The sequence below is a fragment of the Castor canadensis genome, chromosome 13 (genome assembly GCF_047511655.1).
Source record: "Castor canadensis chromosome 13, mCasCan1.hap1v2, whole genome shotgun sequence".
Taxonomy (NCBI): Eukaryota; Metazoa; Chordata; class Mammalia; order Rodentia; family Castoridae; genus Castor; species Castor canadensis.
In genome coordinates, this window is record NC_133398.1 from 6,743,420 (window position 1) to 6,763,681 (window position 20,262).

A 20,262-nucleotide genomic window follows, 5' to 3' on the forward strand; every position below is an offset into this window, starting at 1 on the left:
CGTTCCCTAGAGCCACACATCCCCCACCCGGCAGCACAGACAGGGAATGTGTCCCTGTTACAGAAAAACCCACCAGGGCTGACGAAGTGGCATTTGTCCTGTGTCCGTGTGTGTCCGGCTACCACAGACGTCACTCACAGGAATGGCATTTTCTTTGTTGAAGAGGTTCAGAATTAAGATCAGACACACCTGGGGTCCAGGTGCACGCTGCACAGCTCCAGGAGTGCCACTCCAATGACTGGAGAGCGCCTGGTGCCCCTACAGGTGCCCTGCAGGGACTTCCTCCTCCCCCAGCCCCTTCCTAGCAAGGCTGCGTTCAAGTAATGGCTTCAGGGTGGCCCTGCCAGCTCTGTGCAGAGGGGGCATCACCTTCTGAGCCCCAGATGATTCACTGTGAATGGGGAGGTGGCTCCAGGACGCATTCAGGTAGCACGAGCTGCGCTGTTGCTTGTTGTTACCTTACCATGGTTTGCAGTCGATTCAATGAGCCGAGGCGTCTGACGCTCACTCCATCGCCATCCACCCTCTGCCCTCTTCCTGTCTTGTCACGCTCATGGCGAGCCGCATGCCGACATCGCTTAACCGGCCATTCCCCTCTGGTTCCTTCCAGCTTTTCCCTACCATAAACATCTCTGGATTTGAAACCCCACCTGCTCCAGCGGAAGTCCTTCCCACACTGACCTCTGGCACTTCCTCACACCCGGGTGGTTGGAACAGGGTTGCCCCACAAAAGTCCGGAAGGGGATTCACCCAGAACAGGGGTGGATAGCTGCTGTGCCTCAGTTTCCCCATCTGGCAAGTGGGACAAACAACAATCTTGCCCTCACATGAGTGTAAGTAAAATTCTTAAAACAGCGCCTGTCACTTTGCCATCCCCAGGTTTACTTGGAGGCCAATGGAATGGTTCAAATCCCAAACTTAGACAACTCACCTCTCTAACACGTGTTGCTTCTGTTCTTTCTTTTTTTTGGCACTGGGGTTTGAAGGGCCTCACACTTGCTAGGCAGGCGCTCTACCACTTGAGCCATTCGCCAGCCCTTTCTTGTGATGGGTTTTTTTCAAGATAGGGTCTCGTGAACTATTTGCTTGCTTCAAACTGCAATCCTGACATACGGATCTGTTCGTGCCTGACACATAGAAGTGTCATTCCTAATGGCAGCTCTTAGTGCCTCAGAGACCGAGCTATCCGCCCCCAGGACACGGCCTGTCCAGAGCCAGGACACATACACACGCGCGCACACACAAGAGGCTGCAGGCTCGTCTACACACCTTCCTCTACTTCCTAAAGTTTGGGAAGAACCCTCTGTTCTCTGAAGCTCCACATTCAAAGAGAGTGGATCCCAAGCCCCAAGTCTCCTCTGTGGAGTTCAGCAGCGGAGCCAGACCCCCATCTCTGGCTCTCTGGGCCTCAGTTTTCTGGTGAAATGGGCCCACAAAGTGTCCATGCAGAATGCCCGTCAGCACTGACAAGTGACTGGAGCTCTGGTGGTCCTGTCTCAGCGCCTCAACTTCAGTCCTGGATGGTGCAGGCTTCCCCACACCACAGCACCTAGGGGGGTAAGCCTTGGCCTGTGTGTGTGGGGGTGGTGGCTGATGGCCCTCCCTTGCCAGCATCCCAATCAAAACAAGGCAGGCTGGTACCTACCAGGATTTTGCTCTTCCCCAAGCTCTGGCAGAACTGTAAACTAAGGGGCTCCCTGCCCTCCTCTGTGACCACACTGGGTTGGCCTCAATGTGGCCTCTGCTGAGGTGGGACCCCCCTCCATTCCACCTAATCCCTTCCTAACTTCTGCTGGGAGTGGTCACCCCAGGTCAGGGTAGGGGAGGCCACCAGGTTCCAGTGGGAGCCCTGGGGTCCCAGAGTCTTGAAGGGGCTGCATGGAAAAGCAGTGTGTCCCAAGGCTGGAGGCTCAGGTGGAGGTAGTGACCCACAGCCAGAGCTGGGGACGTCCTGTGATTGATGCAGGTCTGGGTAGTGCGGGGACAGGCCTCAAATGAACCCTGGTTGCCTGCCTGGTGGGAGAAGAGGCTCCTGGAATGCACCTTCTCCCCTCCCTCTACTTTGGCCTTTGTCAGTGTGGCCCCAACGCCTGTCTCAGGGGAAGCTCTGACTCAGAACCTTGAAAAATCTTACGCACAAACTTAAGAAAACAAACTTTGGGGGGGGCCAGGGAGGAGTCCCCAGGCCCGGAGGGGGCAGGGAGAGCCAGCAGGGGGCCGGGCTTTCTCGGCAACCTCCCTCCAGGGGGGACATCGGCGCCGGGGGTCACCTCTCCAGGGGCGGGGGCCGCCCGAGATGCAGGGGTGCGGGGCGAGCGCGCCAGCCGCCCGGCCATGTGCGCGCCAGCCCGTGCGTGCGAGCGCGCCGCGCCGGGGGCGGCCAGAGCGGCGCCGCGGCACATCTGGTTCCAGGCGAGCCCCTGGCGCCTGCCTCGCCGCAGACCCGCGGCCCAGACACACAGACGTTAATAGCCCGGCGCGCCCAGCCCGCGGGAGTCGCCGCGGCCGCCGCCCTCGCCACCCGCTGCCCAGCCCGCCAGGACACCGAGCGAGCGCGCGCGCAGGGGACGCCGACCCCCGGCCGGCAGCGCGCGCCCGCCAAGGCCAAGGCCAAGGCCAAGAGCTGGGCGCCGCAAGGCGCTCCGCACGCAGTACCAATGAGGCAGGAACCGCTCTTACCAGCCGCATCGCGCACGCCGGGAAACTGAGGCTGGGGAGGACGGGTCACAGCCCCAGGTCACATGGCCAGTAGGCAGCTGAGCATTCGCTCAGCTGGCCTCTTGAACCCCACTACCCAGCCGGCCCCCTCGCCTAACTACAAACCTGGGCCCAAGGTCAGCCAAAGCTGGCAACATTGCCGGCCCTCACCTGGGGTGCCCCTCCCCTGCCCCTCTTTCTCTAGGATCCTCTGGTCCCTCATCCCTTAGCAAAGGTTTTCCCGCTCAAGCACCTGGGGAGGGGAGTGAGGCTTCTTGGGGACACTCCAGGAATTGGGGTGACGTCTTTCCCTTGGTAAGTCTGCAAGACTGCTGTTAGTTGAGAATCCCACCGGCAGCAGTGGGGGAGGGGGCAAATTCCAGGGCCACCCTTGCCCTGTGTGTACAAATGCGTGTGTGTGTGTGGTGTTGGGCGTGGAACCGGAGCCTTGCACATGCTAAGCAAGCACTCTGCCACTGAGCCAGAGCTCCAGTTTTTGGCTTTTTGAGACAGGGCCTTGCTGTGTAGCTCGGGCTGGCCTCAAACTCACAATTCTCCTGTCTCAGTCTCCCCAGCACTGGGATTACAGACATGTACCACCACACCTGGCACAAGTGCCTTTCTATTCTTCAGAGGGCAGGACTAGTTTTGTTTTTTGAAAGGGGGCTATGATCTTTAGGAATTGTCCCTCATACTAGAGCAGATGGTAATAGATTTGAGTGAGCTGAAATGGGCTGGTGCCTGGGAGTGCAGCCCCGTCCTTCAGCCCCCAGAACTCAGCATATGTGCTTGCAAATTGCAAGTAATTTGTCGCCTCCAGGTTACACTTTAGCTCTCCCCCTCTGAGGAGGGGACTTTATAAGGAAGCAGGGCTACATCAAAGTGCCACACTGGCCCTTAAACTGGGAGAAGAGCCTTTTTTCTGAGCTGCTTACACGGCAGAGCAGAAGTTCGGTATAGGACTTTCCCATTAATGCCTTCTGAATTCACTTGGGGGCCTTGTTAACCCAGGCTGTAAGAAATTCTGGACTTTAGAACAAAACCACACTTTAAAGAGCTCCTGGTCTGCAGGTAATAAGCCCCATAGCAGGGGGTGGGGTGAATGTGCCCAGGAGTGGAGACCAGTGGGGGAGAAAGGCCTTTTTACATTCCAGCCAAGTCTCACGTTCAAATTCTGAGCGGTGGGGCCCTTGCTCCCTGCCACCACCCAAGGATGGTGGGGGGACTGGAGGGAGAGCGGCCAGAGCCAGGAATGGGGCTCCAGCTACTGGGGGGCTCCAACCAGCTCTCAGCCCTGCGCCATCTGTGGTCAGACTGGCTCTGTCCCAGCCTGCAGGGAGGGGACCAAACAAAGCTCTGTGTGTGTACGAACTCAGCCAAACAGCAGCGTAGTCAAGTGGAGCTTAGAGCAAGTGACAGTGATGGGGGGGGGGGGTGATTCTAGGAGGCACTGGCCACTTCTGCAACCTGTCTCTCCAAAAAGGCAGCTTCCTGTGCTACTAGAGGACTTGTGGCAATTTCTCTTCTTTTAACTCCGTCCCCTTAGCCAGCAATCTCTGGAGGAGGAGCTAAGGTAGATATCCTGTCAACCCTCAGGGGCTGAGGTGCAGGAGGGGTCCTCCTTGAAATTCCAGAATGATCCCTGGATCTTCATGAGCTCTGGCCTTCACCAGGTCCCATCACCTATCTACACGTTGCTGATTTCCTCCCCAGGTAGAATTAGGAGGACCACAGCTCCAGGCCAGCACAGGCCAAAAGCTAGTGAGAGCCCATCTCAAAAACAAGCTGAGTGTGGTGGTGCATGTCTGTAATCCCAGCTATGAGGGAGGTGGAGGTGGGAGGACTGCAGTCTGAGGCCAAAGCATGATACCCTATCCAAAAAACAAACTAAAAACAAAAAAAACAGGGCTGGTGGAGTGGCTCAAGTGGTAGAGCACCTGCCTACTAAACATGAGGCCTTGAGTTCAATTCCCAGTACTGTCAAAACAATATATAAATAAATAAGTAAAAATAGAACAACTGTTTTCTTGGGGTAAATTTTACCAACGTGACCTAGCAACATGGAGTTTCTGTGCAGAGCTGGATGTGGCCCCTATAGTAAGTATGTCGAACGGATAATCTGACTTCCCGGAAACGCAAATGTCTGCCAGTTATTTCCTTTAAAAAGTAAACAGAGCATAGTTCTCCAAATGGACTTCCCAAATGAACGTGCTGGGTGAGATGATGGCATGTGTGACATTGTTGGCTGTGTCCCCTCAGGTGGAAAGAGCCCTGGATGGGGAGTGAAGACCACTCTGGTTTTCTCTGGAATTCCTCCTGAATCCATGGCCGACGGAGCTAACCAGCCAGGGGGCCTCTGAATCCTCAACACAGAGCCCCTTAGGGCTGGAGGCATGGCTTATGTGGTGGAGTGTCTGCCTAGCAAGCCCGAGGCCCTGAGTTCAAACCCCAGGATTGCCAAAAAAGAAAAACACCAAAAGCCAAGCAAACAAACACAAAAACCAAGCAGGACCTCACACAGCCGCTTCCAGCGGTCAGGAGCTCCAGGAGTGACAACCCAAGGCCAAGCCTGCCTGGCGCTCTGCTCGGGCTGTGCCCAGGGCAGGTGGGCGCAGACCAGCCGGGCGCAGACCAGCCTGTGCTCAGCAGGGCTGTGGGGTCTCAGTGGCTGAGAGTGTGGGTGCAGGTGGCTGGTGCCTCAGTGTGCAGGTGAGTCCCAGTTTTCCCACTAACCGGCTGTGTGACTTTAGAGAAGCGAGTAGCCCTCTCTGCCCGGTTTTCTCTTTTGCATGATGGGCTTGATGGTGACACTTGCTTCTGGGGTGGCAGGTAGGAAGACTCCTTGAAGTCATGTTTATTGAGTGCCTGGCAGGGGTGGGTCCATGTAGGACAGCTGGGGACCCTCTGTCAGAGTCACAGCAACCACCGTGACATCTGCAGAGCACTCTGGGGTCCAGCAAAGGCCTCGTTCTGGTTCCAGCAAAGACCTTGGTCCTGGGATCTCAGTGCCCTCCCTCCCTTCCCAGCCTAGCACTCCTGCCTCTGCCTGCCCATAGCTGCCTGGTTAGGCTAGCCCAGAAGAGTCTAGAGGCAGGGCCACAGTATCAGCTGGCTAAGCTTTTGCGGTCACCCTGTTACCTCCCAACAAGTTGGGATTACAGGCATTTGCCCCATGGCCAAGAAAAGTGTTTTTACAAAACTAAATGGAACACAACCTGATGGCAAAAAGTGGGCAAAAGACCACCAAAGATCTTCAGATTGCAGATAAGTAGAAAAGCAGAGGCTCTACATCCGGTGTCACTAGGGCCATGCATGAGGGAACGAGAGGCACCAGCACACACCTGTTAGGATGGCCAAAATGCAGGACACCGCCTGCGCCCTACTGGGAGCAGCAGGGACAGTAGACAGTTACTTGCTTACAAGCTAAGCATCCTCTTCCCGTGGGATTCACTCATCACACTCGCTGTTGACCCAATGAGCTGAAAACTTGCATTCACACAAACACCTGCACACAGACCTTCACAGCAGCCTCAATCGTAATTACAAAGACCGGGAAGCAACCAGCCGTCCTTCAGTGGGAAACCGTGTCCAGCCTGACAGCGGGGTATTATTCAGCACGAAACAGAAGGCAGCCATGAATCCACGAGGAGCCTAATGGGAAGAGGTAGAAGCCAGTCTGAAAAGACCACATGCTGTGGGATGCCAGGCCTATGACATTCTGGAAAAGGCAAAACCACGCAGCAGCAAAACGGTTGCCAGGAGCTGGGGAGGAGAGATGAACAGGTGAGCACGGGGCTGTGACACCATGCTGTGCGATGCTGTAAAGGTGGACACGGGCCACTGTCTAAACACACAGAATGTCCCCCACAAGGGGAGACAGGAGTGAGGGACATTGTGGACTGCAGACTGTGGAATCTGGGTGATGACAATGAGGCCACGTTTGTTCGAGTTTAACAGATGTCGGCCTTGGTGGGCATGTTGACGGGATGCTGGTTGGAGCTGACATCATTTGGATATGAGAGCCGAGCTGCAGCTGTGGGACAGGCATGTCTGTCTGAAGACAGCACTGCTGCCCGTGGTGGATGTCACACAACCCCACAGCTAGGGAACCGGGGTCAGGGTTGGGATCAACCCATCAACCATGGAGTCTGACTGTACCATGTGGTTGGAGCAGTGGGCACCTCTGTAGAACGAGCAGAGCCTGGCCTGGTCCTCACTGGGCCGTTGCAAGAACCCAAGGACACAATGCAGTGGGTGTGGGGGTGTGGTCCCTAGTAAACACCCACGCACGACGCTGCCATTAGAGGTGCTGGCGCAGTTAAGCATCAAATTGGCACCAAAATAAATACAGAAAGCACATTTTCACCTTCAAAAGGGAGTCCCCGAGGGCTGAGAGGGTCACACTGGAGAAAAGACAGGCCTGCAGCTTTTGTGCAAACTCTCAGGACAAGAGTGACACGCTGCCCAGTCAGGCTGGGGAGGGGAGGGCAGGCGGAGTAAGGAGGGGGATGGGGACAGCAGGTGGACCTGAAGGCCTCACTGGGTCGGGGGTTGTGCCCAGACCAAGGGTTGGTTTGGCCATCAGCTCGCACCAAAAGCCTCCAGCCCTGGCACTATCCAGCCTGGGGTGAGGACTGCTTGCTGACAGTCAAGTGCAAGGTCTTTGGGCATCAGACTGGCCTCGAGTTGAGTCCTAGCCCTGTGGCCATGAGCCATTTACCCAAAATCAGCCTATTTCTCCATTTGTAAAATGCAGCTGTACCTACAGCGTTGTTCCAGGCAGTATCTCAAAAGGCCAGGAGGGAGAATGGGGACTAGGACAGGTTCTAGGGACGCAGGTGGAGTGACTCCTGCTGGCAGGAGTCCACACACCCCACACACCATGTCTGGCATTTATTCCCCTCCCACGGAGGAGGAGGTCACGCAGGGGGCCTGTGGCTGGCCAGGGTCTCCAGTTATGTAGGGAGGGGCAGGATTCAAATCAAAGCAGGCGGCCCCATACTGAAGACACCAGCACTCAGGGAGCTGAGGAGAGCAGTAGAGCGGGACAGAAAGGCCTGAAAGGGGAGAGCACACTGCTGTGCTGAGGGCCGCAGGACTCTCCCAGGGCTGGTGGAATGGCTCAGAGGTGGAGCGCCTGCCTTGCAAGCATGAGGCCCTGAGTTCAAACTCTAGTACTGCTCAAAAGAAAAAGAAAAATGCAGCAAGGACTGTCCCCCCGTGCCAGGACACCACCATCCCTATCTGAAGCCAACGTTGGGAACATTCCTGGCCTGGTGAGACGCACTCCAAAAGCACTACATACTGCACAAATCTAACAGCAGGGCAGGTGTGTCCCATTCCACTCCACGAGTGACCAGCCTGTGGTTACAGAGGTGAGGATGCCAGGCCACACAGTGGGAGTGGGCAGCATGAACTGGTGAAAAGAGAAAACAACGGGCTCCTACTCATCCTACAATACCCTACTTGCAAAGCCCTCCCCTGAGGCCTGTAACCTCTTGTGCACATCTGCATCAGCCTCCTCATACTGGTTTCTGGCCTTGGTCTTCTGTCTTGGGCCCTACTTTTCTGTGAGCTCCAGGTTTCAGAAGCCTCTTTGTGCGCCATGCCATCAAGTGTCAGTAGACAAGAGTGGCAGAGTGTGACACAATGAGACCTCCTGGGCTTTGTCCTGCTTTTCTTGATGTTGATGCCCACCCCGTGGAGCCCGGGTACAAGAAGCTCTTCAAACAAGCCTCCGTCCTCACAGGGCTCTGTCCCCATGGCTCTTTCTCATCCTCCCTTGGTAATGGTCATTAACTTGCACGAAAAGGGGGAACTGAGGTTTGGATTGTCCCCAGTTGGGGGCTGAGCCAAGTTGCCATCTGTTGTCTCTCCTGAGCCTCGCTCCCCTTCTTCTCCCCAGATCTCCTATAGGTGTCATCCCAACCAGCTGCAGCTCCCTGGACCCAGGCACAGTGACCAAAGGGACAGTGCCAGGTCCCCTCTTGTGCGCTGCTTCTCTCCTCCATGCCTCAGTTTTCTTGTCTCTACAGCACATCACTCTGAGGCTGTTCTGAGAATCCTGGGAGATGATGTACAGAACCCTCACCTAGCCACAGCCCCAAAGCCACTTCTACCCCTTTCCTTCCATGAGGCCTCACTGAATGTCAAGTGCGGACTCAACCAGGAGGACGTCAGCCTCACCGGAAGCAGATCTGTCCCTGCAGACTGACACTCCCACCCCTCTGCACTTCAGACCAGCAGCACCAGTCAAAGATGGACAGAGCCAGCACAGGTGAAGGCATTTGCATTGTGCATTGCACAACCCTGCCTTTGTGGCCTGCCCCCCATCCGGGCCTCTGATTCCATCCCCTTCACTGGACCCCTAAAACAACCTGTGCATTAGAGTTTTTCCCTGGAGTGGAGGGCAGGGAGGTTACCAAGTGGAGGAGGGCTGCCATCTGAGCAGGGACCTTGGTCTGAGCAGGCCCTGGCCTGGGGTGAGGAGACAGAGATGCTTTTGGGCAAAAGTCACACAGCCTAGCAGTGACCAAGCACCACCTCCCACTTGTGTGCTGATGTCTCCACAGTCTGGAGGACCTGCCCCCCCCAGTCTCACCAGGTGCCCCCGCTCTCACTGGCCCTTCCTGTGTTCCTGGGACACTCGTCTTTGCACATGCTGTTCCCTCTGGCTAGAAGACTTTCCCCAACCCTGTCTTCACCTCTCCCTGTTCAAGTCCTCCCCTCTCTGCCTGGGAATGGCTGGGGACCAGCCTGCCTCACCCAGCCACTTCACTGTCACCCATTAAACTGCATGCACTGCCCAGCCTGTTTCCCTCTGTCCCCCGAGGGTCACCTGTGTCTGTAGCGTTGCCTGACACAGGCAGGGTCCTCAGTAAACCCTGGTAGGTGAGTGGGTGGAAGCTCCTAAGACCACTTAGCCTTTAGGCAAATAATGCTTAATGCCTGGGGAAGGGGGCGTCCTAATCTAAATAGAGGTTTACGTTAGCTCCAGAGTGCAGTGCAGAAGGACATCAGCAACCCTTTTCAAGATACTCACTGCGCACTGTGGCCTGGCACCATCACTCTTAACCAGAGTGGCAGATGCAGCGTGAGGGGTGCTGCCACTGGAGGGGGGCCCTGGACCCAGCTACCCAGGCCTAGGCAACCTTTCCTGGGCCAGACACTGTTGCCTATCTTGGTCCAGGGGGCCAAGATGGAAAGAGTGGCCCCAGGGCCAGCTGTCAGGGCTTCTGGGCACACAGGGGTGGCTTTGAGAGGTCTTGAAGTGAGTTCCCGCTCCTCCACTCACAAGCTGGGGGGCCATGGGTGAGCAGGAGCTGCCTCACGTATAAAGCACGGCCAGGAGCCCCGCCCCCCCCCACGCCCAGCTCCCCCACGCCCCAGCGGCCTCCTTCTCTGCCCAAGGATCCAGAGAAGCCCCACCCCATACCCAGGCTTCAGCCAATCAGCACGCAGCTTCTCTGCGGCCACTGTGATTGGCTCAGAGGTAGGCAGCGACCCAATCTGGGTCAAATAAGACTTTCGCTGGGGCTTCTGGCTTCTTTTGGGCCCGTGTGGTGTGTGTCTGTGTGTGTGTCTGTGTGTCTGTCTGTCCGTGTGCCTCCTCTCTAGGAACAGGTGAAGTCAGTGACAGAGAATCCAGGCTCAGAGCCATTATTGAAGCCTGGATCCAGCCATGCCTGACTGCCCTGCAACCCTCAGTTGTTCCTCAGGGAGTCTTAGTTTTGCCTAAGCCCGTTGGCACTGGTTTTCTATCTGTCACAGGTGCCAGTCCCACTGGGTCCTTGTCTTCACCCTGGCAGAATTAGAACGGTGTGCTCCTTCATTCCAGGAACTCCCTTTCCAAATCTGCAGTGAGGACAGTGTCTGATGGGCCTGTGAGCCTGCCCGGAACGCCTTTCTGCTCTTCTCCTAGCCCCGCCCCTGTCACATGGGGGTCCTGGGTCCCTCTCCCAGCTAGGCTGGGAGTTAGGCATTGGCAGCCTGCTGGGGGGGCTCCCGTGCAAATGGGAGAGCTCTGATCCTGGGTGTGAACTCCACCTCCAGCTGGGCAGCCTTGGGTGACAAAGCCCCATCTCTGATGGCCAGCTGCCTAAGGATGAGTGGAGGGTGTCTGCCCAGTGCCTGCAGAGAGGGGCTAGAGAAACGGGCAGAGCGCAGCAACCTCTGCTTGTCCCTGTGAGATAGGGCCTTCCACAAGACCGAGGGACAGCCTTGTGTGGTGGCTGGGAGTGGGAGCCCCTGAGGGGGACACAATTCACTACTGTCACGAACGTGTCCAGGAGGAGTTCCTGTGGGCAGTAACTTCATTCCCCACACTAAGGGTGGCTCACGGGCTCTGTCACGAGCTCTGTCAGGCAATGTCTTGAGGTCTCCATGGTGGAGCCCCTCCCCTGGGCTGTCCCTGACCCAGCTCTCCACCCAGGCTTTTGTGTGTCTGCTGTGCCAAAGGCTGTGTGGGGCTGGAGACACCCGAGCTCTCCCCAGGGACAGGCAGAGCTTCGCTGAGAGGGGTGGAGACACTGCCCCCTTCATCTTGGCCCCGAACCTGCCAACAGACAGTGGTATAAACACCCCCCCCCACCCCGCCCCAGGGTGAGCTGGGGGCGGCGGGACAGAGTTTTGCCTTAATATGGAGCTAGTTTGGGTGGGGATACTTCCTCATTCCTATATTGGAAAGATGAGGGTCCCTGGGGACCAGCAGCTGCCAGGGGTGTGGCTGTGCCCTCGGCCCATATTCTCTCTCAGGGGCCCAGGCAGGAGCCCCTAACAATAGCAATGGCCGTAATAATAAGAAGAGCCTCGCTTAATAACAAGTCACATGTCCAGAGCTTCCTGTCTCCTGGCATCATGCCTCTGGGGTAGGTGTCGTCTTCACCCCACCTTCCAGAAGAAGAAACCAAGGCTCAGAGAGGGTAGCCCCTTACCCCTGGAGCCAAAGTGGGTCAGCCTGATTTTCTGGTCCTGTTCCAGACTTTCTGGGGGTGGACACCTCGGGTGTATAGAAGGACACTGGACATTTGCTCAACAACTCCCCAGAGCTGCTCTGGGCCAGCAGTCACACCTCGTCTTCAGAGACATGCTCATACCCATGGGAAAGAGGAGAGAGGAAAATCCGAGGTGCCAGGACAGCCCCCCACTGTCCCACCAGTGCTGTCATTCCTGTTTTTGAAGAAGACAGCAAAGGTTCACTAAGTGCTGAAGCTGCCAGCGAGCCCTCCAGGACCCCAGCCTTCTGCAGGGGCTCCTACCTGGCCCTCGAGTGCCCACAGGACACATCCCACCTCTGGCCACTCTGGAATGGGGCTTGCCGTGTGCCTCCCTCCCTGGCCAGGGCTCCCACCCGACCCAGTCTGCCTGGCCCACCCTCAGACCTGCTGTTCACTTCCAGTCCATCTGGTTCTGGTTTAGGGGTGGAGGGAGGGAGGAGGTTTACGGAGAAGCAGAGAGCTGGCACCAATGGAGGTGAACCCGATCCCTTTTCCTGGTGCCCCAGCTTTGTGTGTCCCCCTCCCTCTGCCATCTGCTCCACAAACTCCACAGCTGTTTTCCCACTGGGGAGCCTGCTTCTGACCCCTGCTTGGACATTGGGGTCCTGGGCAGAGAAGGAAGCCAGCACAGAGATCTGCCTTCCCGTGAGCACGAACACGCGTCTACACTAGCTTTGCCGGTGCTCGGCCCAGCCCTGAGGCTGCACATCTGAATCTCAGCCTTCCTTCCAAGTCATCTTATCCACAAATCTAGACATTGCAATTAATCCCTCATTTGAATTTTCAACCTCAAACACCACGTTATAAAAATAGTTGTGTTGTGTCTTAGTGATGGTGTTTGGTATGAAATCAGACTGGATTACATGGGTGCTGTGGAAAATAAAGCAAAATGGCTGTGTGAGCACAGGAACAGTGGCCAGGTTCAATGGCCACCAGGCTGGGCCAGGTGCTGGGACCTGGAGCTCTGTCCTAATCTCAGCTCCTCTTTGTTGGGCCCTGGAAACCCCTCATGCTCAGTTTTCCATCTCCCAAAGAAAATCCTCAACTGTGTGTCTGCCCTTTGTCCCAAGTTCCCGAGAGAGGGATCAAAGCAAGACAGTGTTTACTAAGCACCTGCTGGAACCAGGCAGGCACAGAGTGAGCCCTCACCCATGTGACCTCCACCACTCCTCCAGTGACTGTGGCGATGCCCATTTGCCAAAAAGGAGCTGGTGGCTCAGTGAGCTGAGTGCTGTCCCAGGGCCACTCTGCAAATGAGGCTAAATCCCACAGCACAGCCAGCACCCTGAGGGGACCCACGGGGACTGTCTGGGGTCAGCTCTCTGTCCTATGCCTGCATCACCATTGAGCTTCACGGGGATAACAGGGGGTCCTTTCTGGGGCCAGGATGAGCTTTGATTTTGTTCAGGTGGCCTCTGTACTGTGTGGAAACTTGTCACCTTGCCCTCCCTAAAGAAGCCTGGGGAGGGTGGGGGAAGTCAGAAGGGATGAGGGAGAAGACACTACAGACAAAGGTCCAAGGTCTGGTGACCCCACAGTATCACTGTGTAAGCTATCTCTCTGGGCCTCAGCTTCTCCATCTGGAAATGGGGGCCATAAGACTATCTACCTCCTGAGTTGGGAGGTTGGATCAAAATGGTCCAGGTGCAGGGTGAGGCACATAGCAGGTGCATAACAAATGGTTCTGTCAGACTCATGTCTACCTCTACCATCCTCAATGTCCCCTCTACCCCCCAAACACTCCTAGTCCTTCCTTTTTCTGGGGACATAGGATTTGCAGCTGGATAGCCTGGAATGACTTCCACCACTGGGCCATTGTGTACCTGTGACACACAGTCCTGATGTTGGATCCATGGCGTCATAAATTCATCACCAGCGATAGCTGCCCCAAACCCCTCTGTCCACACCCCTCTCTCGCCGTCCCTGATGGGTGCAGCAGCCTGCAGAGGTGGCTGGGACACAGGAGCCTGCCCTGCCTCTGGCTGAGGACATTCCAGGTTTCTCAGGTGGGCCAGACCTCAAAGCAGTGCAGGGCCAACCAGGGCTAGGTGACCAAGTAAGGGCTTGTGAGCCAAGGGCAACCAGGAAGCAGCTCCCCACATCAGGCACTGGCTTCCCATGTGACAGGGGGTGGGGTAACGGGGGATGGGGGACACAGGACACTAGCTTGTGGCAAGAATCTCTGGGGAGAGCCTGGTGACCCCCCTCTATAGATGCCCACAAATGCAGAAAAAGCATTCCCACTACTCTGAAAACAAAAAGGGAGACTCTTTAAAAATTTTTGTGGTGCTGAGGATGGAACCCAGGGCTTCACTCGCTAAGCAAGCTCTACACTGATCCACACCCACAGTCTCTGAAAATGACACATCTTGAACAAGACCTGGTAGTGCACATCTGCCAGTCCTTCCACCCTTGAACAGCCAACTGCTTCCTACCTCTGGGCCTTTGCATCTGTCATCCAGCCATGCAGAGCACCCTCCCTGACCTCCTCTTCTGGGCTCATTCCATTCGCCTTTTAGGTCCCTTCTGAAATTTTGCTTCCTCCAGGAAGCCTTCCCTAGCTCTCTGGGCAAGCAAGGGGGTCCCATTGCTCTCACAGCAGTCAGAATGGCTCCCTCACACAAGGACCCACCTGTTTGTCTCCTGCCCCCTGCAGGGACCCCAGTGCCCAGCCCAGGCCTGGCATGCAGTAGGCAGGCGCTCAACAAGTATTTGTAGAAGGTGAGAAGAGCCCTCATGATAACTTCCCCCACTTTCCAAGCCTTGACAGAGAAACTAGCCCCTTTGAAAGCAGCTCCCTGTCCCCCCACTCCACCTGGACACAGATTTGCTGGCAGCAATGGTTTCTTTTAAACAACAGGCCTGCTTTCGGCTGCTTTTAGATCTCTGCCTTTTCTTTTTGCCTTCCCAGTGAAACCAAAGTAGTCCGTTTTTACTTCTTGTCTCTGGCAATTTCCCGCTTGGAGCCCTGACACTCTCCTGGCTTGGTCCTGGTGGCTGGGAGCGGGCTCTGCAGGAGAGGCTGGCCTTTCAATTAACACAGTGTTGCTAGGAAGTGAGCTTCCTGAGGTGAGGGGGGCTCCCCGGCCCCCCCCCACCCCTGCCCCTCCAGCACAGCTCCACCTGGAGCCCCCTACCTGACCGAGCTCATGGGGGCCCAGAAAAGGGAAGTCCAGCTTGCAGCAAGAGGACCCTGCAGTTCCCTGGGTATCTGGGACAATCTGGGGTCACTGCATATTCCCTGGGTGACCTTGGGGCAGTCTTTACCTTTCAGAGCCTCTGCTTACTCAGCTGCCAGAGATGGGGATAAGGACGCTGAGAGAATTCAGCCAGAGGCCAGGTTAAGTGCAGAGCTGGGAGCCGGACACACTGCATGGCCATGTAGCTGGGAGCTGCCCTGCGTTCCAGCTTACTCCCTGCTGTGGGGATTGGGTCTGACCTGTCCACTGCTTCTCCCAGTGCTCTGCACATGGCACGACATACATGCACAGTGAATGAATGGGTGAGCGGATGAATTCATCCCACCCCACCTTCTCTGAGCCAGAGCAGAGATCTTGGCAGGGAGGGAAGGCACAGAGGTGAACATCAGTCTCTTGGGGAAGGCTAAGTCTGTATTCTGTGACCTCCTCACAAAGGGAAGGGAACAAAGTGCCACCTTGTCTCTAGCCCAACTTTGAGGTGTTTTCTTTGTTTTTATCCCCTGCTGTCTGGGATGCAGCCCTTCCTTCTCCAGGTTTGAGCTGTGGGTTCTGAGAAGCACCTGATCTCCTGATCCCCCAACCCAGAATGATGTCTGTGGCTAGAGGCGTCTCTAGCTTCCAAGGAACAGGGTTCATGCAAAGGGCTTTGTTTGGCCACCAGGCTTGAGAGAGGGCAGGGAGAGCTGCCTCTTTCTCATACAAGAGGCAGGGACCAAGTCAGAGCTCCCTCCTAGCTTTGTCTCAGGGTCCTGAAAAACGCATCCTAGGCTCTGGCTGCAAGCCTGGCTTCTCCACCTGCTGTGTGACCTTGAACAAGTCACCAAATCTCTCTGTGCAGTCTCTCTTTCTGAGCCCTTCTCACCTGTTTGGCTACCCGCTGAGCACTCTGCTTCTACCACTTCCTACACCTCAAAAACCTGCTTGCCAGGCCCGATCCCTCTCCTATGGCAAATGTGAAGCTCGGAGAGTAGGAGGATCAGGCTGAGGTCAGGCGCTGCTGGTCCAGGACCTCTGGTTCCCGTGCCATCCCTACAGTGGAGGACTGTGGTGACTGTCATCTAGGGGCACTGCCCCCTTGAACATGGACCTTCAGATTGCTCGTCCTCGTCAGCCAGAAGAGAGAGCGAAGAAAGACCCAGGTGGGGGAAGAAAGGGAGTAGGGGGAGGCTCCTGGGGCCCACGGGTGGAGGGGAGAGCAGAGGGGCTGCCCAAACCTGTGCCCTGCGTGCCTGGCTGCCCACTGGCTGGACATCTTGAGAGCATTAGGGCTGCTGTTAACAGATGTTTTCTGTTACGTGTTATTTGTTAGTCTAATGAAAGGAGGTGCGCTGGCTTTCAAGACCTTGCCGTTCCGAGGAGTTTTATATGGGAGGCCCGCGCAGAGCTCTGGCGGCGCGGAGGCCACGAGGCCCCTGCCAGGCGCGCCCGCCCGCCGGCGGCTCCTGCTTTGATTCCGACGTTTGCAGCCATCCGCGTGGTAATTCCAGCTCTGGTTAAATGTCATTTTTAATAACGCCATCTCTGGTGTGTGAACGTCTGTGCCCACAGCAAGAAGGGAGGCTGGAGAAGGGGGCCATGGGTGGGAGGATGGGCAGGGGGGTGGGGTCTTGGGGCCAAGAATAGTCTGGTAAGAGGTGGCCATCCCTTTGGGGGACAGTGAATGTCCACTTCTAGGGGAGCATGAGAAGTGAGACAGGCAAGGGCAGGGAGACAGAAAGGAGGAGCAGGCAGGAAGCCAGGAGGGGTCTCTTCCAGGAACCAGAGTGACAGAGACCCCTGGTGAGCAGTAAAGCTTCTGATTGCCCTGGTGCTACTCTGGCCCCCACAGATGCGGGGAGTCGGGAGGCCAGAGTGGGAGAGCCAGAACCCCCTGTTACAATCATCCCTTCCTCCCAACCCCTCGGGCCACTTACACTGGTGTCCCGTAGGTGCCCAGCGAACTCAGTGAGTGGTTGAGAGCAACTGAGCTCTTCCACACCCCACAACGGTGTTGTGGCCTCGGGATGCTGGGGCTCAGCCCTTTCCTCTCCTGTACATTCAGCCCTCCCGGCTCCTTCCAGCCTTTCATTTCCCATGGTGCCACTGCACAGAGAACTTTTCCCCACTCGGGTAAACTGAGGCAGATGATGGAGTGAGGAGTCGGTTCTAGAAGAAGCTTCAGCAGGGTATAAAAACTGCTGGGGTGGGGGGCTTGTTAAATGCAGACGCCCAGGCCCAGGGCCCATGAGCACCTGCACTGCATCCAGCTCCCTGGTGCTAACCCAGAGATTCCCAGAAGCTCATAAAACATGGCCAGAAATAGATGGTTCAACCTTCTCATTTTGCACAGGATAGGGCACAGAAGCTCCGCCCAGCAACAAGTCACATACCAACTTGGAGCACTGGGCCAGGCAAGGTGGGAGCCCCAATTTTTAACTCTGGTCTGGGGCCCCTCTTACTTGGGCAGCGATGTTACAAATGGACGTGCCCTCGCCTGCCACACCTCCAGCTGCTGAGGCATTGGGTCAGTTCTGGGGTGGCCCTTTGCTCAGCAGTCCCCTGCCCACTGCCCAGCCACTTGGGCCTGGGACCCAGCTTCTTGGCTTCTTCATAACTCATGGTCCCTCTTCTAGTGCCTCCCACTGGCCCCCAAACCGGAAGGTCCCTGCTGCTCATCCCACACGCAGGAAATAGAATCCAAAGAAAAACCAAAAAATAAGATCCCCTGGAGCCTGCTTCGTTTTTAGGACACAATAAGAGATATTACCCATAAAGGGCTCATGTGCTGTGTCCTGTCATCACCTCGGCCCCAAGAGCCAGGCTGGGAACCAACAGTTTCCCCTGTGGAAGGGACTCAGGCGCAGTGCAACCTGACAATCAGTGCTGTCTGATTCTCAGGACAGCTTGAGAATTAAGTGGCCAGGTCGGTGGCCAAAAAGAGCTCTCCTTGCTGTTTCTGGCAAGCCCACACACCGTGGTGGTCCCAGACATGTCCTGGTCAGCAGGGGCCAGCTCTGCCCCTGCAGTTTGAGGAGCGCTGTGCAAATGCCCCCGCTTTGTGTCACTCCCTTACCGCTGGATGCTAATGGCACCCTGACTCTGTGCCTCTGCTCAGCATAGGAGCCTGGCAAGATGGCTCCTAGGAGCTCCCTCTGAACAGGAAACCCCATGACCCTCTCCTACTCACCACCTTGCAAGAGCACTTGACCCTTGGCCCACACTGCTGGGTATGTCTGCTCGGCCACTTCACTGGGCTCCAAGAGCCTGGATGGGGTCTTCAGGGCCGGACTGGAGCCTCACAGTGGGGCGTGAGCACGTGTGTGCGTGTGCATGGTGTGGGGCGCGGGTGGGTCTGCGTGTGACTCTGAGTCCAGACAGTCAGCCCCATGTGGTTCCCAAATGCCAGCCCATAACAATGTTCTCTACCTACCGCAAAAGGGGGAAAGCTGGGACAACTCTGAGTTTGGGTATGATGATTTAAGTCAGCTCTGAGACCCTTCCTTCGTCTGAGATCACAATGCTAACAAGCTCTTTCTTGGATGAAAGGATGGGTCCCCAAGGTGAGAGCTGTTCTAAGTGGCTTTTCCTGGCCAGATTTTCACACCATCCACTCTCCCCCAGCCCCTGTGAGCCCAGGGTCCCCTGGAGCTTGATGTTGGAAGGTCTGGGAGCCTAGGCAGGCGGGGAGCATCAGGCCGGACGCAGCAGGTGTCCAGAAGACGATGTAGACAGATGAATGGGGAGCTGGGGGGGGGGTCTGTCCTGTCCCTGCTCTTATAAGAACCCCCCACAGCTCTCCGGTGTCTGCAGCTGGAGACAAGTCTGGGCAGGGGAGGGGAGGATTCCCTCACACTCACTCTCTCACCTCCAGTACCCCCAAAGCTAGGCAGTCCCCATCCCACCCTGCTAAGGACACTGAGGAGCTGTTCTCCCCTGCAACCCTCTCCAGCCACCTCATGGCCTTTGAGTCCAGCCCCCACCTGCCTGGGGTGGGTGGCCCTGGGTAGAGCCCGGTCCAGGGGTAGCTTCAGATGACAGGACAGAGCAGGGACTTTGGAATGGGAACAGTGTGACTTGGCATGTGGCCTGGCTTCTGAGCCTCAGTTTCCCTCTCTATAAAACAGGGATAATCAAAGGACCCACAGCACATGACCCATGGTGGAATGACGCAATACTCTGCAGGCATCTGCACGCATTCCCGGTCACCTTCCCCAGTCCCTCACGTGCTCCTTCAGTCCCATCTAGGTCATGTCCCCATGTTCCACTCACAGCCTCCCTTCAGGGTGGCTCCCCTTTGTGTCCAGGGTCACTCTAGCTCTCTTTTTGTTTTGTGTTTTTTTTGGTGGTACTGGGGTTTGAACTCAGGGCCTCATGCTTGATAGGTAGGTGGTCTACCACTTGAGCCACTCCACCAGCCTTTTAATTGTGATGGGTGTTTTTCAAGATTGGGCCTCATGAACTATTTGCCCGGTCTGGCTTAGAACCATGATCCTCCTGATTTCTGCTCCTGAGTGGCTAGGATTACAGGTGTGAGCCACCAGCACCCAGCTCTGGCTCCTCTTAAATTACCCTCAAGTCGGCTTCTGCCCTGGGTCAGCCACTGTCCTTTGGGGCCTGGAACACCACAAAATTGGCCAAGTGCTGCCTGTCTACATCCCTGCCCAGGAGAAGCCACCAAAGACCCTTCCTTACTGTCTCTACTACTCAGGAACCCCTGGTAGGCACACAGAGTCTATCCCAACCTTCCTACCTCCCATTTAGCTCCCAAACCCCAGCAGGGTCTCCCCATCATCAGCAAGACAGGGTACCTGCTCCTGCCTCCTCCCACATGAACATGGGGCTACGCAGGAGGGAGAGGCTTAGAGTTGGGATCCAAAAGCAAATCCCAGCCTCCCTTCCCAGCCACGAGGCTTTGGGCAGGTTGCCTTGCCTCTCTGGGCCTCCAAGAAGCAGGAAAGACAATAACTGGCTCAGCCTGGCTCACTGGGTCACTGTGAGCACCTCAAGGAGCTGTTTCAGACACGCTTTTTGGAGCTAGGCATTGTCCTGGTGCCCCAGATCTACTCAGGGCTTGCCACGCCCCTATAAGAGATGTTCCCATTTTACAGATGGTGACACTGAGCCTCAGGGTTCTCTTTAGGCCTCAAGGGTGTGGGCATGCAGGCGCTGTCACTGCTGTCCCAAGGGTTCTGGTCCCAAGTCCTCTGGGAGAGAGCAGGGGTAGCTCCAGCCTGCAGAGTGCCTGCCAGGCCTCCAGGCCACACCTGGAGGATCTGCTGCCCCAAGAGTTACACAGCAGGGACCTCCCAGCTGAGGGACAGGCAGAGACAACCATGACCCTGGGGACCACTGACATCCTGGCCTCTCCCATCTCACTCACTCCTCCTTCT

The 20,262-nt window shown here is 56.4% G+C and overlaps 1 protein-coding gene across 1 annotated transcript in view; it reads right to left on the minus strand.

Moving 5' to 3' along the window:
• The window catches only part of Prrx2 (paired related homeobox 2), a 38,887-nt gene that overhangs the window by 13,438 nt on the left and 5,187 nt on the right, over positions 1 to 20,262 (minus strand). The gene's annotated exons all lie outside the window — the stretch shown is intronic.